Consider the following 23,710-nt stretch of genomic DNA (forward strand, 5'->3'; position numbering starts at 1 on the left):
CACCTGCTGAAATTTCCTTTTCTATGCAACTGTTAAAGATACAGGAGCCCTGTCCTCCTTTTCATATGGTCACCCTACCATAATCATTCCCTTGCTGGCCTGTAGCAGAGGTTTAGTATTTTTTCTCAATCTGTGACTGGCTAGATGATCCTGGGGAACTTACAAACAAGCGAGGCATCTTTTGCAGATGCTAAAGGTGGACACAATGATTTTATATTTCACTCATTAGTAATTATGGCCTTAGCTAGATGGGGCGAAATCCTGGGGTGATCCCTGGGATCATCCCTGTGTGTCCACATGATGCACAGGGGACCCCGGGATCAGGGAGGGATGATCCCTCCCTTGCCCTGGGATCTTGCCCTCCACTTCAGGCCTGGTTTTCCCGCAACCTCAGGCTGAGCCGGAGACCAAGCGCCGCAGTTTGTCCCAGCTCCTCGCAGTTCCTTGCGAGGAGCCAGGACCCGTGCCCATTGTGGGGAAGTGGGGCAGGGATTTTTTTTAAAAAAATACTTACCTTCTGTGCACAAGCACTTGGGTCTCTTTAAAAATTAAAAAAAATAGCGGGCACGACGCCTCTCCCTCTGAAGTCGTCGTGCACCGTGTGTAAACAAAGGGGGATCTCGCAATAAAAACATCGCAAGATCTTCACCCCTCCATCACGTAATAACAGGTAGGTCTAGCTAAGGCCTATGTCTCTTCTTTCTTACTAATGTCAAGCTTCAGATCTGCACAACTCAAGACCATGATACTACAAGGTACCTGCTATTATGCTCCACGTAGGGATACACAGATTAAGAAAAGGAAAAGTTATATAGGTGTAAAACATTTGGGTGGGAGGAAATTGATAAAATCAAAAATCAGACTGGTAAACAAACGAGAGGGTGGCAGCTGCCTGATTCCTGACCCTCCATTATACCGGAGCAGGTATAGTTAAGAATGAGCTCAAATGTTTCCCAGGCATCATAATCACTTACCGCATCAGAACTCTCCCATCCAGCCATTTTCACAAACCAAATCTGGGCAGGACCAGCAGTTGGTTGTTAATTCCAAGCACTAATATTTCCTGAATGTAGAGAGCAGGAGTCTGCTTTCTCTTCTCTGAGTTCTACATCACAGACTTACAGACTGATCCCAAGTGTGCTTTTTTGGAAGCAATTGCCACTGAGTTCATGGGGCCAACCTAAATGCGATGTCAGAGATCTGATTACAGATCTCTCGGCACCTTTTTTTGGTTAAAAGCATGTGCATTGGGGAGGGACAATGTGGACTAAATGGTGTTGTAGAGGAAGAAGGGGAATTTTACTCATTCTCCTGTGGTGTTTCCCTAATTTAAACAGTCCACCACTGAAACTACTATTAGCAAGGGAGGCAAGGGGGAGAAAGTATCCATGTTGTACCTGTCTTTCCAAATCGTAACCCACAATGCTACTATTACCTGTGGAGAAGAAAAGAGGCAGGCTGCCATATTGTACCTGTCTTTCTTATTCTGATTTAATGATTTTAGTTAAATCCCCCAACTGCTTTTCACTACATGAAAAATATGTCAGGAAATCTAATCATGAATTTCCCACATCTTGACTAGTTTGGCCCATACTTCCTAGTACACTCATGTATACCAGCACAATAACAATCTTTAGACCCCAGGACACTTACAGTGCTAATAAAAAAGATTCAGATCATTCATCAACTATAATGATGATGATGATGGTGATGATGATGATGATGATGATGATGATAATCCATTAGTGACATCAAAAACTGGGCCTACCAAAATACATCCACACCAACATCCAGAAAGGAGTCATAATTAAACATGCTGAATTGTCAGGAAATTCCTGAATCTGTAAAAGACAGCATGATTCGGCAAAGCCCATCAAAACCACCATGAGGAAGAAAAGAGAGATGATGATAATAATAATATAGTGCCATAAATGTGCATGGCACTGTACAGAATAAAACAATAAAACAGCAAATCCCTGTCAGAAAGGCGTACATTTTAAAAAATCACAAAAAACAACCAGAAAGTGAGGGAAGGGAATGCACCAAACGGGCACAGGAATCACTACGAAACTGATTAATCAATGTTACAAAGCAATAAATAAAATCTACATTAGAGTGCTAGAACTTTGGAAACGAGAAAAATTTTCAGCTAACATAAAAAAAAAGACTAATACAGCAATACCTCTACAATGACTTTTCTTAGAAGTATATCCCACTGTGTTCAATGGTGGTTATTCCTTAGCAAGACTGGGGTCAAGGGTAAGCATAATCAGGCACCTGTCAAGGGCCCACAGCCCTGGAATTGCTCCTCCTCTTCCCCTGGTTGTTCACCTGCCTCTTGCTCCAGCCCAGACTACAGTAGTGATGAGAAAGAGAAGCAGTAGATGCTGCTGCCTACTCACGCTATGTCTGTCAAGCAAGCAAGCAGGAGCCATGATGAGAAAGAAGAGGAGGAACAATAGAACCTGGTGACTAAGGCAGTGAGAAGGTAGACTCGCTGAGGGGGGCACTGAAGATATCTTTCCCAAGGGCCATCAAAAACCTGCAGCCAGCACTGCTCCTTAGTAAGTGTGTTAAGGCTACAGTCCTAGGCCCTTTCTACACCTAAGGATTATCCCAGGCAAATGAAGGGATGATCCCTGCTCCCGGGATCCCCTGTGTGTCATTTGGATGCACAGGGGAGATTCCAGGATGAACCTGGGGGAAAAGGCAGGTGTAGAAACGGTCCTATACTCACTTACCTGAATGCAAAGGTATTTACTTCTGAGTAAAATCCAGATGATGGTGCTGTAAATTGTTTCTCTTTTCTTTTTTGAAGGAAGTTGAAGGAGATTTCTTTTCTTTTTTGAAGGAAGTTATTTTTTAAAAGAATAATAAATCTAGTTTTTGTCTTTATTGAGGAAGCCGACTTCTCTTTAGGAGACTAAAGACTGAAATGGGCCTTATCTTTACAATCTACTGAGGGGGTGACATCTGATTCTTTAACAAAGAAAACTTAACTCCCAAGCGTATGTCAAGGTTGTGAATTAATGAGGCTCAAGATTCTCTGGAAGTCTTACTAAGCTTTGAGGGAAGGAGATGATTAAGAGGAGTGTTTGGTATCCTCTGTTCCTCCTGATTACGGGTGTGAATACGCATGATGGCATGCTGGATTATTTGATGCTCAGCACACTGCAGGAGTGGGCTCAATTATTCCTCCCCCTTCCAAAAAATGAGGCATTTTTCAATGGGGCAGGGTGGGGCAGGGGGAAAGAAGGTGTTTTTCTTTGCTGTGACTGGAGCTGAAATTAACACGTAGATTTTGGCGCACAGAACACCACTTTAAAATTATATAGTGACTTTATCGTGTTGAAACATGTTTGTTTTTACACCATTGTCATGGATGATCTCAGCAGGGCAATGTTCGGAGAATAATGGTTTAGTCAGTCACAGAGTTAGCAAAGAGAACACAAAACAATGTACTTATATTGAGGCCCATATAAATAATGCTATTTACAATTTTTTGACAAAGGAATAATAGTTTGGTTTTAATAATTCTCTGCTGATTATTGCAGTCTGGAGGGCTCTCTCTCAGTCAGTTACACACAGAGGCACAAAACATTTTACCTTAGATGCCTTACAGAGTACACACATATCTATTGTGCAACATTTTGAGAATGCTGTGAGAAGGGCCCGAGAAGTTTAAAATTAGCACGTTTTCATTAGAAACAGTGGAGCTTCATAAAAACTAAAAAAAAAAAAAATGTAGCTGAGGCCCTCGTTTTACAGAGATAAGGTGTCAAATTAAAGGGCTGCTGGTATGATATTGGTTTCTTTGCCTGATTATTTTTCTTTTGCAAGGACTGCAAAATTACACAGTGTATACACACATGCATAAACACACACCGAGGACTGGTTCACACGTCATGATAAGCCATCCTAAAAATAAGCAACGATGTTACTCTTGAAAGATGATCAGGAGCTCTGCGTCTTGCCATGGCTTATTTCCCCCTCCCACTGGCTCCCAGCATGTATCCCATGGGCCTTTTCAGCACAGTTTCCAAAGCCTACTGTACTACTCAGTGGAGTACACTTTTTTGGGTAGAATTTTTTTTCATCTTTAGGGTGATTTATGCAAATTTAACATTATTTTCTTTTTCATCCTTGGAAGATTTGCGCAAATTTAACTTTATTTATTTAAACTTTTGGGGATTTGTGCAGTAACTGCTCTGCTTTAGCACAGTAACTAGCCAGTAGGGTTTTCACCACGCTTGCCAGGTGGCTCTGTTACCATTTTAAACAACCCATGCTGAAGCAATTCTGCCTGGTTCAGACATCACAACAAGCCATTCTGAGAACAAGCCACCTTAAACAACCCTACTACAAGCCAAGGGTTCTCAGGGTGGCTTGTTTGCAGCAAATAACCAACAACAGAAAAGGTGCACCAGGTTCAGACATCACACTAAGCCACCCTGAACACTCATGGTTACAACCACCACCACCACCACCACCACCACCGTGCATAGCAAGGTGGGAAAATTGAGTCACATTGATTCAGGATCATTGCAACTTTGGTTTTCCAAAATGTTAGCAAAGTTTGCTTCAATGATAAAGATACTAATCTTTAAATAATTCTTAAATTCCACCTTGCCTCTAAAAATATCAGGCTCTGTTGGGAGGGAAAGAAGCAGAAAATAATAAATTAAAACCAGAATAAGAGAAAAAATGAACAGGATTTTCCTCTTACTTAAGTTTCCTTGGGTATAACTTCAAAATGTGTAACATGAGAAAGGTGGGTTGGTAATGTTAGATGCGATAGGAATAGATTACAAGTCAGCAATTTGAATATTCTGTCCTACCATTGAAAAAAATAAGTTACAAGTTCAACTCATGAGTAAACATGCTAAGGTTGCAATCCTATGCACACGTATTTCAGAGTAATTTCCACTAAATTCAATAGGACTTAACTCTGAGTAAACATACTTAAGATCAAGCTGCGTGACATTTCTACAACTTACATACGGGCTTTAATTTTAAGTCCTGTGACAACTTGCCAGTTTAACAATACAAACCTATGAATATTTATTCAAAAGCAAGTTCTATTGAGTTTAGGATTGTGCACTAAATCTCTGAATTCACAGGGATGTATGCTTACTTAGCATACACTTTTGTTGTCGACGGATTGCGTTCGGTGAATTATTCTCTGCGATGAAAATACGCTGCATGTTTTGCCAGAATTCCCACAATTATCAGCAGCCAAAGCTTAGTGACAAATATCAGCAAAAGATTTCATTGGTACTCCATAATGTTTGTAGGTTGCCCTAACTGTCTGGTCCTGCTCGCCTTAACCACTGTTTTTCTCTTATTAATGAGGTAATTAATAATCACCTGTTTGCATGGTAGAAATAAATAAAAAAGGAATGTTATGGTTTTTCAGTAATGCACTCCAAAACAAAACAAATGACCACCAGAAGTGTATCCAAGTTCTACATTTATAGATTTTTTAAAAATAAATAAATTATAGAATATGGAAATATAGAGATAGTGAATTGATAAAAATAGATTTTAAAACGTGAAACGTTTTGCTTTAAAACATCAGCTTCAGTCACAAGTGGATCATATCTACCAGTCATCCAAATAAGAGTGTCCTGCAATACCACTTATAAGCTGAGCCGGAACCAATTGGGAACAGGCTAAACCTTAGTAATGTTCATATGTTAGTTTTGTGTTTGTTTTTGTGATTCAGGAATTCACTAGAAGTGTTAGGAAAGCCACTATGACTCATGCTCAGCCTCTGCAACTGCAATAAGAGGAGGAGGGGGGGGATTTTAAAATTAACTGAAATAAAGCATCTGAACTCACTTGAACACTCTAAAACTACAGTACTGTCAACATTTCTTCTTCAGAACCCTCACAAGTCAGCTCTACACGCCAGTTTATAGTTCCAAACCTGTCCTCCAGTTTCCCAGAGGCTTTCTTCTGCCATGAAAGAGGCTTCCATTTCTCTTCCTCATTGTTAGGATGCTACACAATTTCTTTTGGTGGTATTTTTGAGCTTATCTTATTTTTTAGTTTTAATTTTTTATTAAAACATTTGTATCCCACCCTATATCACAAGGGCGTACAGATGAAATCATACAAACAATATAAAACAATAAATATATACAGCTAAAACAAAAACCCTTAATAAGCTAAAACCAGTATAGAATTTAAAAACAGTAAAACCAATTAAAACAATTTATGTGCAGGCTTGGTGAACTTAGCCATCAAAGGTTTTGTTAAAAAGCCATGTCTTAACTTGGCGCCAAAATGAAGCCAGTGCCGGCACCAGTCGGGCCACCAAGGGGGGGGTGTTTCCACAGCTGGGGTGCCACAACAGAGAAAGCCTTACCCCATGTCCTGCCATAGCATATGTCTTGTGTTGGTGGGATTCAGAGCAGGGCTCCTCCAACAGGTCTCAAGTCTCAGGTAGGCATATATAGAGAGAGGCTCGCTCTCAACTATCAAGGTCCCAAGCCATTTAGGGCTTTAAACATCATTACCAACAGCTTGAATTCCATCCGGAAGCGTATTGGCAGCCAGTGCAATTCCTTTAAGACTGGTGTTATATGGTCTTTATGGGATGTACTGGTTAGCAGTCTAGCTGCTGCATTTTGCACTAGCTGCAACTTCTGAGTCATCTTCAAGGGCAGCCCCACATAGAGTGCATTGCAGTAGTCTAATCGGGAAGTTAGCAGTGTGTGCACTACTGTGGCTAGGTTGTCCCTGTCCAGGAAAGGATGTAGTTGGCGGATCAGCTGAAGCTGACCCCAAGTACTCCAAGTCACGGGGTCCACCTAGGCCTCAAGTGACAAGGAAGGATCTAGGAGTACTCCCAAGCTACGCACCTTCTCCTTCAGAGGGAGTGCAACCCCATCCAGAACAGATTGCCTACCCAATTCCTGGGAACCACCAATCCACAGAGCTTCCATCTTATCAGGATTCAGCTTCAATTTATTAGCCCTCATCCAGCTTATTACGGCCCCTAGGCACTGGTCCAGCACCTTCACCACCCCAGCTGACTCTAATGATAAGGAGAAGTAGAGCTGAGTATCATCAGCATACTGATGACACCCAACCCCAAAATTCCTAATGACCTCATCCAGCGGATTCATATAGATGTTGAACAGCATGGGGAATACAATACAACCCCGAGGCATCCCACAGCTTAATAGCCATGGGGCGTAACAGGAATCCCCCAGTACCACTCTCTGTTATCGGCCCTGCAAGTAGGAGTGGAACCACTGTAACAGGGTGCCTCCTACTCCCATCTCACAGAGCCGATCCAGTAAGATACCATGATCAATGGTATCAAAAGCTGCTGAGAGATCCAGGAAGATCAACAGGGTAGCACTCGCCCTTTCTTTCACCCAGAGTAGGTCATCAGAGCAGCCAAGGCTGTTTCAGTGCCGTGCCCTGACTTGAAACCAGACTGAAATGGGTCCAGATAATCAGTTTCCTCCAAGAACATCTGAAGCTGCCCAGTTACCAAATGATCAAGCACCTTGCTCATAGTAGTAATACGAAGAAGGATGGCCTAAGCAAGAAATAAATTAAGACCAATATCAGGATCTGGAAACAGCTTAGCCTCAAGGTAGGGTTTCTGCTAGCCCACATAAGGGTACAATCCTATGCCTCTTCAGACAGAAAAACGGCTGACAATTCCCCGCATGACCCAACCAGCTATGATGACTGTACCATATTGGGAGTTCTGGGCATAGGATCATCCCTTACTGTAAATGTTTGATTTATTTTCTTTTATTGGCTGACCTCCTTTTTTCTATCACAAGCTGTGTTAGAAATGAGGATGATCAAGGGTCTGGAAGCACAGTCCTATGAGGAGAGACTGAAAGAACTGGGCATGTTTAGCCTGGAGAAGAGAAGACTGAGGGGTTAGTCAAGAGGCTCCCAAAGTGGTCTTCTATCACTTTGGTGCTTCAAGAGCTCCATTGGCTGCTGATGGCTGCTAGGGTGCGCTACAAGGTCTTGTTGACCATGTATAAAGCCCTGCATTGCTTGGGTCCTGGATACCTGAGCACTCGCCTTTCTCCTGTGTCTCACCATTGGCAGACTCACTCTCAGGAGCAGGGTGCCCTGATGGTCCCCCGCTACAAATTGGAATGTGCAGTGGCCAGGACTTTTTCAGTGGCTGGCCCCCACTCATGGAATAATGTGCCACTGGAGATTAGACAGGCTCCCACTCTCAATTGCTTCAAACGCCTTTGCAAGGTGTTTTTATTTTCACAAGAGTTTAGGGAGGGGGTGGTTTAAATTGGGGTTGAGGACTTTTAATGGTTTGAGGGTGAGGGTTTTAATGGAATTGTCTTAATGTGGGTTGAGGGTTTTAATGGAATTGTTTTATATGTTATTGTAAAGCGCCTCGATGCCAGAAATGGTGAGGTGGTGCTATAAAAATGCTTTAAATGAATAATAATAAATAAGACATGATAGCACTCTTCAAATACTTGAAAGGTTGTCACTCAAAGGAGGGCCGGGATCTTTCATTTTCATCCCACAATCACAACGTGCTCCATTTACACACACTTCCCTCCCCCTTTTCCCCTTTAACTAGGAGTTCTGTATGTTTCATTTATACAGCAACAAGATGGTGCTGTCCTCTGGGGGGTTTTAATAGCACAATTTTGTCTTTTCATGGTGAAACGGAAGGGAGATCTTTTTGTTACTTTTTTTTTCACGTTTTGAGTTAAACCACAGAAAGAACCAGAGGGGCACTGGAGGGTTGCAGCATCATGTAATTGACCAGGAAACCTCCTTGAGTGGTCAGTCATGAGCCTGCTATAAATAGCTCATTTAGTGGAGCCCCAGGCAACATTCACACCGTTGCTTCAATTAGCTATTTCTTCTGTTGTTCAGATGGGATGCGATCCAAAGAACTGTGAAAGTTGGGACCAAGACATCATTCATGCGATTAGCAAATTCCTTCTGGAAAAAAATATTAATATTTATTACTTTATGTATTAATTTATTACGTTTCTATCCTGCCCATCAGCTGAAGCTCTCTGGGCAGTTCACAAAGCAAAACTAACAACCATAAAATACAAATAATATAGTAAAAACAGAGTGTAAAAACTTTAAGTTTAAAACAAGATAAAACTACAGTAAGTAGGAATCAAGATGAATAGCAAATAACTGTGGCAGGCAGAGGGCAGATCCAGTTTGGGACCCTAGTGTGGGAGTAGGGGATTTAACACACTATCCCACACTGTGGTTCTGATCCAGATTAGTGGGCACACACTTGCTTTTTGCATTGGAAGAAGAGCTTCCATTATTGTGAATGGTCGTTTTCCTTCATATGCAAGTAGCAAATGGGAGGGGGAAACAATCTGAATCAGGACCACAGCAGGGGACAAAGAGTTGAAGATCTACTACCCACCCCCAGGGTCCATATCTGGATTATTCCACCTATCTGCTATCTACTTTTTAAAAAGCCATTCATCATAATGATCATGATCATCATTAATTATATTTTTATACTGCCCTATAGCCGAAGATCTCTGGGCAGTTTACAAAAAAAATACGCAATTCATGCAATTACTAATTGAGTTTCTGGTATCTCATCCAGTTTGGTCCCTGGTTTCATATGGCTTCTCTAAACAAGCTATTTATAGCACACTTGTGATTTGCCACTCATGGAAGTTTCTGGGTGGATTACATGACACTGTAAACAAACAGGATGTCTCCCGTGGTGTGTGTAGTCGTCTCCTCCATTTTGTTTTTTGTTTTAAATCAGAGATAAGTTTGAATAAACCCCTAAAAGCATGAAATCGGCAGTGTGTAAAACTGACATTGCCCTATAAAATTTGAAGGGAGAAGAGGGTAAAATGCCTCCGTTCAACAAAGGGAGGCAGATCTGGCTTACTCCCATGTAAGGGAGGCCCTTTGTTTTGCTAGGTTAGGGTTGTATTTGTGAATCTTTTTTAATTTTTCTTCTTTCTGTTAGGGCCTTGCTAGACGAGGCGTTAGCGCGCTTTGAGGCCCGGTTTCCCTGCTGTGCGTCCAGATGACGCACAGGGGAATCCAGCCCCAGGCCGCACCCAAGCCTCCCCTAACGCGCCATAAGCGAAGTCGCTTATGGCGCACCTTTTCCGCAGCCCCGGCCTGAGGCCGGGGCTGCGGAACGTCTACCAAGGGCCATGGCTTTTTGCGGCTACTTGCTTACTCGTGAGTAGCCGGGAAAAGCCATGGACTGGGCACAGCGCTGAGCGCTGTGCCCATCGGGCCAGGGGGGAGATCCCGGGGGGGACATGGGGGGGAAGGCCGGACTGGCAGGAGAGGGAGATGGCGGAGGCTGGCATGGGAGACAGCGGAGGAGGGCGAAGGCTGGCACGGGAGATGGCGGAGGAGGGCGGAGGCTGGCACGGGAGACGGCGGAGGAGGGCGGAGGCTGGCACGGGAGACGGGGAGGGAGGGAGGGGAAAGAGTGGGCAGGAGGCATGGGAAGGGATCAGGAGCGGATGGGGGGGTTAAAAAAAAACGCTTACCTTCTCAGGAGTCTTTGGGGCGCACGTGGCCCCTTTAACAACAAAAAAAAAATGGCCGACGCTGCAGGGCTTCTGCAGTCCCTGCGCGTCAGCCGTGTAGGAGGCGGGGCGGCTCGCGCTAAAGTTAGCGCGCCATCGCCCCGCCTCCCTGCTGGCTTATCCGGCAGGGTCTAGCAAGGCCCTTAGTCTGCGTTAGTAGTTCTCCATGTGTCTACTCAGAAGTAAGTCCCATTATGTTCAATGGGGCCTATTCCCAAATAAGTGTGCAGAGTGTTGCAGGCACTTCCTCAAAACATGTCTGCTGTTTAAAGGAGCCCTGGGAAACAGCAGCATCTTCCCGCTTGTCATCCTTCTCCCCCTGTGTAATACAGTCCATGTCAATCATGCCAAAGAACCAGGAAGCACAACTGCCCTGGTAAACAACATGAATTCCCTTAATGTAGAGATGCTCATAGTTCTTTGGATCCTGGCCTGTGTGAACAATGGAAGAAATGTTAAAGATCTCTGCTTCAGGTTAGATATACCGATATCTCTCTGTGGAATGGGACCAACTCAAAACAGAACAATTTGAAGCTGTGATAATTGCAGCACACATTGTTTCTTCAAGTATATGGACACCACCATTTAAACAAACATCACTGGGAACCACTCAGACAAAGCTAAGCATGTTACTTAACTCTTCCATTGAAACCAGTGGCATTTAAAAGGTGCTTATCTTTGTCTAGATCATGCTCATTGTTTAAAATACAGCTACATAAAGTGCAATAAAAACTTTGTGGCATGAATAAATGGCTTGAAATCCACAACTTAGCTGCAATGTTGGCAGCTAGTTTTTAGCTTTAGAAGACCTTGTGCGAATTAGCAACAAAGTGAGGAGTTCAGAATACCTTGTGGCATGGCTATGGGAGAAAATAACAATTGTCTGAATAAGAGTATTTAATATTCTTCATACTAATACTGATCATTTCTAGAAAATCAATGTTTACATAAAAAACAATTTTAAGGGATATTCAAAGCAAACAGTAACAAATGCAATTAACAAATAATGCCTTGGATCATTGTACCATATGAAAAGGAGGACAAGGCTTCTGTATCTTTAACTATTGTATAGAAAAGGGAATTTCAGAAGGTGTCATTTGTATATATGGAGCACCTGGTGGAATTCCCTCTTCATCACAGCAGTTAAAGCTGCAGGAACCCTGTCCTCTTTTGTATCTGATCACTCTAGTACAGCTCCTGATGAAGAGGGGATTTCACCAGGTGCTGCATACATACCAATGACATCTGCTGAAATTCCCCTCTCTGTAAAGATATAGGAGCCCTGTCCTCCTTTTCATGTGGTCACTCTATTTCTAAAGCATCTCTTAGGAAAGTGCTACTGGCTTTTCATAGCAGTATAGTGACACTATAGGGTAAACATACACTGAATATGAGTAGACATTGACCACTTGTATTCAATGTCAATTGAATGGAATAATCAAAGTTAAGGTAACAATTTTGGCAGTCTTCTTACTCTCAGACAATGTAGGCACGCTCACACTCATGTATTCTGTATTAATTAATCCTGACTAACTACCACTGACTAACTACTACTATTAATCCCTTCTTCAGTCATAATCTTGCAGTTAAATGATTTATTTATTTATTTATTTATTTCATTTTTATACCGCCCAATAGCTGAAGCTCTCTGGGCGGTTCACAAAAATTTAAACCATGAAAAGCATAATAAAACAACCAACAGTCTAAAAACACAATTACAAAATACAATCACCGGGATATTGCCCCATCTAGCACTGCCCAGAGAGCTCCATCAGACAAGTGTTTTATTGCATGCTCGTTACTGGGCACTCACGGATTTTTGCAGGTCCCTCTCACAATGTTGTCTGCCTCTTGTGCACCTCCTGCCCCTTTTAGCCTTCTTTGTGTGACAAAAAAACCCTCAGGAAGTCTGATACATTTTTAAACAAGGAAGTCGCCACTATCTCCTGCTGTGTGCAGGAGAAGCAGCGCGATCAAAACGGCCCACTGAATGGGCCACATGCAAGTTGTTTACTTCCTCTTTCAAAAGAGGAAGTAATGAGGAACAAACGTGCAGGCGGAGATGCAATGGTAAGGAAACACAATCCCCCCCCCCGGTGTGATGACACTGCAAGTCGAGGACGAATCTTCAGGTTCCTCTCTTTCAAGCCCTATAGGACTTTGACAGTAAATCCACTTAGAATTGTGCCTGGAAACTAACTGGGACAATGCAGCTGCTTAGTCAGTGGCAACATGTGATTTTAATACCAGGTGTGGGTGTGGGTGTGGGAGGATGATATCTGAAAAAACACAAACCTCAAAGCTTATTGGGTACATAGCACGAACTGAGAAATCTTTTGGGCTATGGTCCTAGATTAGAACGATGACACAATGCAAGAAGATCCCAAGAACTAAGAACAAAAGAAGACCTGTGCTGGATCAGACCAAGGGTCCATCTAGTCCAGCATTCTGTTCATGCAGTGGCCAACCGACTGTCAACAGGGAACCCACAAGCAGGACACGAGCACAACAGCGTCTTCCTGCCCATGTTCCCCAGCAACTGGTGTATAGGCTTACTGCCTCTGATAACAGAGGTACCATAGAGGCATCAGGACTGGAAGCACTATGTTATGCGAACATTAATCAAACACTGCTAAGAGTAACAACCCAGAATATTTATTTAAAATTACTTTGGGCTTCTTTGAGTTTCAAAGCAGAGGAAGAAAACAAAAATTAAAGCATAAGGTCTCATAAACTCAGGAAATTGCAGTAAGCTTTAAACATTTTAATTTGAAAATCTAAAAATCCACAGAGAGAAGTCTTAGAAAATCTCTTCATGATTATAGTAAGCCATTTTAGAACACTTGGATTAGGCACAACCACCTCCCATCTATCTAAATGTTTTGCTTGAGTTACCCTGGGAAAACCAAATATTCACATTCAAATCAGAATGCCAACGTTAATTAAGTAACAATTAAAAGAGCTTTGGCTATTGGGCGATATAAAAATGTAATAAATAAATAAATAAATATACATGTCTACTCAGAAGTAAGCCCCATTGAATTCAATGGGGCTTACTTCAGGACAAGTGGTATAGGACTTCAGCCTAAGAGAACATAGGGCTATTTTTGAAGAGCTCTCAGAAAACAACCGGTTCAAAATAGATTGTTGTCTGAAGCAGATCACAGAAAACATATGATTCCTATTTCCATTTGCTCCTAGTTGGCTTTTAGGCCCAATTCAGAGTGCTTGTGCTGACCTTTAAAGCTTCATACAGCCAGACATATGAACATATGAAACTTTATCAAGTCATATGAACATATGAAACTTTATCTAACTTATTATTGCCTGTGATGACTGGCAGTAACTTGCCAGGGTCTTTCTTTACCACCTAGGAAGCCAAAAGGACCACTTTCCCCCATATTAAGATCTTCCTCAGAATCTTGGACACCTTGTTCCACCAGGTTCCCCTGCTGTTCAAACTGTCGGAGGGAGGGTGTTGCCCAGCATAAGGCTTTGCAGCCATGGCTACGGATGGGCAAATCTGTTAATTTTGGTTTTGTTCTCATTCTCCTGTCTGCAAATGTTTTTCAATCCACATCAGTTTGCAAATTCAGCCAAAAGAGTCTCCACAAATTTCTGTACACATTGTGTGCATTTTGTCTAATACGCACATTTTTATATGCACTTTTTTGCAAGCATTTTCCCTAGTATAAAGCATTTGGGGACATACTTTACTTTAATATATACACATACTTATCCTTAATATATGCATTTGTGCGCACTTTTTTTTTTTTTTTTTAGTTACAACTTTCATTGCAACATTCTGAAATGGGTAGATTTCAGTGTGGTGGTGTGTTCCAGTTTGCATATAGCTTTGGGAAGTGCAAATTGGTTACATTCATATAAAATTGAGATCGAACAAATTTCTGATCCATTCCTAGCCACTTCATCAAAGGTTTGAAATTCAGGGAAAGTTTGGTCTGCCCTTCTACTGGCTTTTCAACTACGTTAAAACCAATACTTTTTCAGAAGGCATTCAGGCCTTCTCTTTCCATAGTGGTTCTGCTGGATTTCTTCTGTTGGTTTGTTTGTTTTTTCCAGGGAAGGTCTTACTGCTGCGTAATTGATCCATTAACAGTTGGTTGACTAAGAGGTAATTGTTTTACTTGAAGTTTAATTAGTTGTTTAAATTTGGATTACAATCCTTTTAGAAGTCTGTGGATCCCTTAGAACAAAATAGCGGGGATATAGGTATTCTAGTGGACGAAATAAACATCAATGAAAATGCCAGGCGTGCTATGTCAGGCTTAAAAATATCTTGGTAATAACTGTAACTATTAAAACTCAACACAGTGTTAGTTGTTATTAAGGAATGTGGATAATGGGCATAAAGAGTTTAGAAATTAATCTCATCAGCCATAAAAAAATATAAAATGAATAAATATGAACAATTACAAAAAGATGTAGCAACATCATGTAGTAATTTTGTGTCAGCTGGGTACATTTCATTACTATTATGAAAATTAAAAGGTTGTCTGTTGTGAAACATACCTTATCTGTGAGCCAATGGAATTTCTCTCAGGATTTAAAAAGAATTATTTCTTTATAGAAGCATTTTCTAATTCTTTTAACATAGCCAATACACATATTAGACCAGAATATAACCTCTTAACAAACTAATAACTCATTAAACTAATAACTCAGTTTTGTACCCATAAAACAGTACACTAATGACTAGCACCCTTATTCTAAATGCATGATCTGGAAGTCAGTTCTGTTCAAATTAATGTAAAAATGCTCAGGGTAGGTGAGCAAAGGCAGTAACCATACGCATATTATTTATCTTGAAACAATCAACTGGATCTATTTCCAAATTAGACAGTAACACCAAGGTACAAGCATTAAAAGCTAAGAATGCGTGTTTGCCATCTGATTCTATCTTTTAATACAGTACTATAGAGTGCCCTAAAGTTATGTGTCATACATAATTTCACACCTACTTTTACTTTTTGCATTTCACAAAACTGAGTCAACATAATGATTAAGGTTTCAAAGTACAAATAAATGACTACTAGAGAGAGGGAAAAAATGCTGGTTATTTTATTTATTTAACTTTTTTTTCCGCACTTCCCAAAGTAGCTCCAGAAGCGGCTATGTGACATGCACTGCACTGTCCATGAATTGCAGCCTTCAGAAAAGTTCTACATCTGGAATTCCAGAGCTACAATCCTGCACACTGCTGAATTGACTTCAGTGGAATTTAAGCCACCTAACTTGGTGCAGAATTGCAGCTCAGAACTATAGCTCTTACTAACTGGGGGAGTACATTCCATACCCACAAATCCATGTATGGATAACTAGAGCTTAGCTAATCAAGTTGGATCTGAACTAGCAAACAGTTGTATTGTAATTATGAAAACTAGTTAGCGACTTCTTTATTAAAATAAAAACAAAAAACACCATATGAGAAAGTCAGTGCAATCCCAAAACAAAATGCAGCATAAGATCTTTCAGCAAAAACACAAATATGGTAATACTTGGTGTGGAAAAAATTCAAGAACCGGCAGAATCCTGGCTTTAACGCAGATTTTAAACCTTTTTCCTGCTGAGATGCTGTTTTATTTAGTTAGACATGTAGACAGAGCTACAAAAAACACCCCTCCAATTAGAACCAAATTGTACTCTCCTTCATTGAAGATAATTATGTCAACTGAACTAAACAGATGTAACCATTGTGAATTAAAACGCTTTGGCAAAGGAATAGAAACGTCAATGAAACTTTAAAATAGTGAAATATAGCTCAGGACAAATTTGATCTTCCACTGGGGAACCCGATGATAGTATGAGATTTCATATGAACCTGGACTAGGCTTTTATTTTAAGACAGATCACTGCAAAGGTCGGTTGTTAAGTTCAGAGGCCTACACAACATCCTTCAAGTGCTTAACCAGACACATCAGAGTCTGAATTCTTGAAATTCTATTTTATTTTAAAAAACAAGGTAAAATTGCCTCAACTATAATGGTTTACTATCGAAGTCAGCTCTTTCCAACTAAGGCTGGCCACTTCATACATTATGCAGTGACAACTGTATATTTGCCATTGAACACATTTGTAGACCAAAAACATTTTGAAAGTACGCTCCAATACCCATGAAGAGGCCTTGTATGAAGAATGCTGAGAGCCATTTCAAACATTACAAAATCAAATGCATAACACACTTCTATAGTAATCATACAGGTGGTTACATCAGATGATCACACTAGTATGTTTTTCAGAACATGAAATTCTCACAAAAAGATAAGCATACATAGGATGTACACTGTTTTCTATATAGGAGTGATTTCCGTGGAGGAATATTGGCTTAGATGCAATGCTATAAAAGTTCCCTTTGCAAGGCATGAACCAGTCTCAAAAGGTTAGAGGGAGAGGAGGGGAATTTTCTAGATTCCTAATTTTAAAAAGCCCCACACACTAAATACTACACAACATTCAAACATAGATATGCAGTGTCTTCCCAAGAATCATAGTGAAATTTAGATGGTCCACATTATGGCACATTTCTTTTTTTTTATTTTTTTTTTTACAATGCTTACATTTTTCATCCCTCTTTCCCCAACTCCAATCCCATTCCAAGTTAAAACTACAAACTAGGCAACACCAGCATTTGCTGTGTTCATATAGTTTGTTGTGTCAATGATATGTGATGGGCATCTCACAAAGAACATGTTATAAGTGTAAGTCCAGATGTATTATTCCCAGAAAATCTGTATTGCTATCCTAAATAACTCAGTCAAATGTATTACTCTTGACCTGACATCTCTCTTTTTAAGGAAATTCAAACTTGAGCATTTGTAACAAAGTTACCTTATAACAGACAACGTCCTTCCCACTTTATATAATCAAATTTATTACTTGAGCTCTTTCATTCCAGTGCAAATAGATCTATAAATGGGACAATGGCACCAATATCACAAGAAAGTTGCAAAGTAATATGTAGTAGTTTCCTACAATACATGTATGTAAAATAATACAGGTAACATAGATAACATAGGAAAAGAGCAGAAAATAATTGGAAAAATACAATTTTCAAAGTGAAGTTGCTGCATTCAACCCTCGACAGCTTTTTTCCTAGTAACTGCATTTCTTTCCAAACAGAATAAATAGAACAGAGAACCTGTATGATTCTATGAGTTTAAATGTAAAACTGTTCATCTTTACTGCTTAATAAACCACTTGAAAGTAGATACTTTATTACAATACACTAGTTTAATCAAGGGCTCAGGTTGTAGTTCTTGCCACCTACCACCTGGTCCCTTACCCCTTCTATTTCTTTAACCAGTGAGATTAGTTTTTTCCAGTAGCGTTTAACTCACATGGAAAATGTGACTAAAATTCATAGAGCTGCCTAGACAGAATCAACTTTGTTGTAAACTCTGAAGAATATCTAGCAAGCTGCTACATGCAGTTCATACATGGTTCATTCATAGTCCAGAACTATACATCTCCAGAACTGTACTGCACCATGTAGTTAACTGACAGCAAGTGGAGATACTTGGACCTGGGAATGTTCAGTTTCTTTTAAGATCCCAATTGCTCCTTTAAATGAAAAAGAAATATCACAACTAGGATAATCTATGTCTTGTGGATATGGGAAAATCTAGGTTATAATAGCCCAGTGGACTTCTGCATCGAACTTTGATTTACAAGATAAAAGCAACTTTTAAATTAAAGTGCCTTTCTGTGAACAGAGCTTATTATTCCAAAGACAGGAATGATTTTCCTAGAAAGTTGTCCCTCCATGCCTGCCTATTATCTTTGATTTCCCCCTTCTACTAATGAGCATTTATCTAAAAGAGTCTCTTAATCCTCTGATGTGTGCTACTGGTCAGAGGTAACAGTTTGAATAAAACCACTAATCACTTATCGCTGATCATTAATCACACTTTTCTCTGGGGCTTTGCAACCTGCACAGGGATAAAAAAGGCCCAAAGAAGGAGTTGAGTTTCTCCCTCAGTCGCCCCCACCCACCCCGCCCCCTCTTTTAGCTGTTTTAAGTTCCTGCTCAAATTTTAATCTGAAGCATAAAAGTAACAGACGCCAAAGACAGCTTTTAAAACTTCAGCAAATTTCGCCCCCCACCCCACCTCCAAACACTGCCATAGCCTCTCATTAACTGTCGTTGCCCTTTAACTCCAAAAGAACCTGAACTGAAATTATATAGATACACACATTTTGTGTGTCTAGGTACAATTCATGTATGTTTCTCTATCTACACACACACACACACAGAGTCTCATTCAAACTGCCAAAGAGCCTAGTTGATAAGACTTTTTCTCCATGACAGTTCCTTGTTACAAAAAGGTTTTCTTGGGAGTTGGTTGATGTACCAGACTTTGGGATACTTATCCCAATCCCCTTTTCTCTCAGGTTGTACCAGTTACTGCCAAGTGAAATGCGTTCAGTGGCAAAGCTGTAATTGGAAGCGCCGGCCGGTTTACAATCATTTGGGGAGGGAATGTAAGGGCCCCAAGCTTTTTTCGAGCAGTTTTCATCCCCAAGACATCCCTACAAAACTCTCCCTGCGTTTGCCCTCTTCGGAACTGGGATCTGCTATATGGGATGGATATATGTCAGAAACATATATCCATCCCATGTCCTGCCAGGCTGTGGGAATTTAAAGGGACATGCGAACGATTTTTAACGGGTGGGAGTGGGGAGTGGGGGAAATGCATCTCCTTCTGCCTTTGCTGCTGCGAAGATTCACTAGAAACCCTGGATCCTGACGAGCGCTCAGCATGGCCGGGAATCAATCGCGCAGAAGGCAAGTTGGAGCGAAGTTCGCACCAATTTTCCTTCGCGCTCTTCTTCGTGTTCTAAAAGGGCAAAACTTAGCCCAGGCCGGAGCCAGGCAGGCGCGCGCGCGTGAGGGTAAGCGGGAAAAGGGGGGGGGGTCTGTAATGGAGCTATCCCGATGGGGATGTAAAGGAGCGGGGGGACGGAGCGGGGACTGAGATGCAGATTTGAAGCCAGGTAGAACGCTTTATCAGCATTTCTACCCCCGCCCCCACTCCAGTCCCTCTCAAGCAGCCCCGATATCGGAGTCTCTTAATCACACGTTTACTGGGCTGCAGAATGACGTAATGGCCCACAATCCAGGCTCTGACTCCCAAAGATAATGTCAGATAGGGCGGGGGCGACACGGGAGGGGGGGCAACATAGCGATGCAACCACCTAACAACCAAATATATACATACATACCTCGGATCCCGAGCTGTTAAAACAACAGAGGGACCAGGAGGGGATTGGAGATGGATTGGTGTTGAGGGGTGGGGGAGAGAGTGAGAAAACTGATGACTTTTTTTTTTTTTTTTTTGGAGAGGGGTAGAGTTTGCCAGGCAAATATTATGAACGAAGAAGAAACTTCTCTCCCGATCGCTCATTATTCACTCTGGATTCCCCACGCGGAGTTCAAAAGTTTTCGCTGGGGATCTGAAGCCAGCCGGCAGCGAGAGAACGAGGCGAGGAAAGGCAGCAGCTAGAGAGAGATTTCAAGGCGCGTGGGGCGGCGTGGGGCGGGGGCGTCAGAGCGCTGTCATTCCATCCCCCAAGAACGATGTTACGCCGGTTAATAGGCGCGGGGGTTGGGAGGGGGTGGAGAGGCGAACCTGGGCTGTATCTCTCTAGCCGATCCTCCGCAGGAATAGCTCCAACATCAAGGTGGCAACTTCTTGGCAAGGGGATTTACCTATTCGCTTCCCTGCGGACAAGCGGAGATTGCAGCAGAAGGAGTCCAGGGAAAGGGACGATTGGAAAAGCAGGTCCGGAGTTGATTTCCTCCACTTGGGACCTGATGGATTTTTTTAAAAAAAAATTGCCAGGAAGCATGTGAGGAGATGCGCAAGGAGAGACAGAGGGTGTTCCTGAGAATATACAGAGCGTCTCAACATCGGAGCAATCATAATGGTTAAAGTTTGGGGAGTCTCAGGCAGGACTTCCTTATGTCGCAGAAGACCCCGAAGTGTTTGGGAAGCACCCCGCGGGGTGAGGGAGGAGGACTTCAAGCCAGGCACGGAGTCCCCTTGACAGCACAGGGGTGACTTTCTTCGCCACCTCTTTGCTTAACGTCAAGGCAGCTTCCCAACTTTCACACACTCTTTTCCTCATGCCTTGTTGGAAACTCATCGCTAAGGCTGCCCCCCCACCTCCTCCTGCGTTTAAAGATCTCAGCGGGTTGCATCTTTTCACACTCCACACCCCAGTCATTTCATGTCCCCTCTCCCGATCCCAATTAATAACACTTAACAACATAGGATCACTGCACCCGGCAGAGGAATCTCTCTCTCTCCTCCTCACATCTTGGCACATCTTCCCTTTTCGAGGCTCGCACTTTCCGATCTAGCTACTGACTCGTCCCGATCGCTCGGCTTGAACCCAGACCGGTTCGTTCTTCCCAGCCAAAGTCCCAACGAAACAATAATCAACTTCGTAGGTAACCGCGGAAAATCCCAGCCCCATCCGCCAAACCAAGCAGAAAGACCAGAAAAGAAAAGACAGCGTTTACAATCAGTTCATTAATTTTGTCCCGACCGCGCTTTCTCTCACTTTGGGCTTTTCCTTTTGCCCTCCTGCCGCTGTGAGAATTTCACACGCGCGCGCGCGCGTCGAGGCAAGACAAAAATGAAGAAAACACCAGGATCTTCTGCAAGCGAGAACTTCAAGAGGCGCTCCGGAGAGGCGAGTTTTAAAATGCAATGCAAAAAGTTGAATTTGGGAAAGAAAACGGGGAGGTGCGGGGCGGGGGGGAGAGAGAAGACCGTTCAGTATTTTTAGGGACTTACCCAACAAGTGTAAGAAGGGAAGCGACCAGCAGCCTGGGTGAAGGAACCACGTTGGACTGAGAGAAGGTTACAATACGTTCTATTTAGAGAAGCATTACATCACCCTCCGTGACGTCACGTGGGATTCCTGAACTTCTAAATCATTGCGGTCCCAGCTCAAGGGAGAGAGCGGAGCGGTGGGCGGGGCCGGGAGGGGCGTGTGCGAGGCGAGCTCCGCCCCCGCCCGCCTCCCTTCCAGCCATCCACGGCGCAGGGAGGAGGACCGGGCGGAGCCGGAGCGGCACAAGCAACAGCTTGCCGCGCTGGGGATGACAGGACGCTGCCATTCGTTCGGTGAGTCAGCTTGGAAAAAATCTCCTTGCTTGATGGGTTTGGGGGAAGGCAGCTGGAAAGCGATTGAAAGAGAGGAGCGTCCCGCCCGCCCTGCCGTGTGTGTGTGTCAGTATCAGTCCAAGGGAACCGGGCCGGCGTCCCCAGTTGAAAAACGGTGTTGATTCACGCGTTCGGGTTATGGAGCGGCATCCCCAGGGCTTTAAGTTGAGCCAAGGTAGCTTCAGAACTTTCCAACTCCCAAGTCTCAGCTCTGGTATATGTGGAAGAGAGCCCCTGACCACGCACAGAGTGCCTTTTCCACACCACACCACGCCGTGACACATCTCTAAATGTCAGGAGAAAGTAAAACAAGGATCCATGAAATCAAAAATGGATCTTCAATGATTTCATACGATTTTTTCTGAAGAGGACACCCACAAAACCACAATCCAGTCACAGAGCATATCTGCCGCCACATGGATCCACCACTCAGGAGCGCCACCACAACACAAAAATGTGGATCGTCGGGGCTCTTCGTGATTTTGTACAGAGCAAATCCTCCTAAACCAGTGGTTCTCAACCTGGGGCGCTCCAGATGTGTTGGACTGCATCTCCCAGAATGCCCCAGCCAGCTGGCTGGGGCATTCTGGGAGTTGTAGTCCAACACATCTGGAGCGCCCCAGGTTGAGAAAGGCTGTCCTAAACACTAGCATATCACAGAGCACATCTGCCTCCAGAGACGGAACCTCAAAAATCATGGGCCCTCTTTTGGTGGGCACCTCTGTGGAGCAAAAATGTGGGGTCGAGACAGGGATCCTTATGATTGTTACATGGAAAATACCCCCAAACTGCAGTCAAATCGTGGAGCATATCTAGGATCCACCACTTGAGGGCACAACCACGGTGCAAAAACATGGATCTGAGGCAGGAATCCTCATGATTTTTACACGGGAAATACCCCCAAACCACGATCTAGTCACAGCGCACATATGCCTCCACGGCCTGAACCATGAAAATAATTGATTCACCACTCGGGGGCACAACCACAGCACAAAAACGTTGATCCTAGGCAGGCATCTTCTTTATTTTATATGATTTTTACAGATCAAACTCTCCAAACCACAATCAAATCACCGAGCACATCGGCCTACATAGACTAAACAAGCGAAATAATTGATCTGTCACTTGTGGGTGCCGCCATAGCCCCCCAAACCCTGTGGTTCCCTGCCAAAGATCCATGTTTTTGTGCTGTGGCTGTGTCCATGAGTGGTGGATCCCAGCTTTTTCTGGAAGTCCATGGAGGCAGATATGCTCTGTGATTGGATGGTGGTTTTGTGGTGTCCTCTTTAAAAATCATATGAAATCACGAGGATCCCTTTTTGATTTCATAGATCCTTGTTTTACCTAGGCCTCTAAAGATCTTAAGCTTAGGGATAAGGCTTTCAACTCAGATGGAGTGAGCTGCCTGGGTTGTTCTCTTTTCAGAAATTAATAAACAGGTTCGATGGGGCAGTGAAACTGCTCCGAGTTTCAGTCAGAACTCAAAAGGAGCTATTCGCACCTTGGATAGCTCCTTTAAAGTTCTGACTGAAACTCAAAGCGGATTCACTGCTGCACTGATGTTGGAGACACCAGCCTCCACTGGGTGAATCTAGAATCTGTCTTCCATTGATGGAAGGGCTCCACCCATGGAAAGTGTTTCTGTCCAACTTTCAGGAAACCCTACCATGCACCCCACCCCACTGAGGAGGGTTCATGGAAGTCCACTTCTGCCAGCCCAGTTGCACATGCCTGCATGGTTAGTAGCACACATCTACATAGCAGTGTGGCCATGTAGTGCAGGTGAGGGAATTTTATACTTTGGGCATAATGGTACATTAAGTATTGCTACACTTACTTCATCTGGGGGCTCTTCTACTCATTCTGCAGAGTGGGACACCGTACATCTAGCTAAAACTATGCTGTCAGCGCAGCCCTGACATTAACTTCTCACATTCCAGCTGGCTGCGTTAGTTC

At 42.9% G+C, this 23,710-nt stretch overlaps 1 protein-coding gene across 1 annotated transcript in view; it reads right to left on the bottom strand.

The window, feature by feature from the left end:
* CREB5 (cAMP responsive element binding protein 5) overlaps positions 1 to 21,478 on the bottom strand; it is a 305,685-nt gene extending 284,207 nt beyond the window's left edge. Inside the window, exon 1 of the mRNA XM_063128793.1 lies at positions 21,383 to 21,478. The gene's annotated coding sequence lies outside the window, so the exon portion shown is untranslated. The remainder of the gene's footprint in view (positions 1 to 21,382) is intronic.
* Between the last annotated feature and the right edge of the window lie 2,232 nt (positions 21,479 to 23,710).

This window comes from Elgaria multicarinata, chromosome 1, assembly GCF_023053635.1.
Source record: "Elgaria multicarinata webbii isolate HBS135686 ecotype San Diego chromosome 1, rElgMul1.1.pri, whole genome shotgun sequence".
NCBI classification, from domain to species: Eukaryota; Metazoa; Chordata; class Lepidosauria; order Squamata; family Anguidae; genus Elgaria; species Elgaria multicarinata.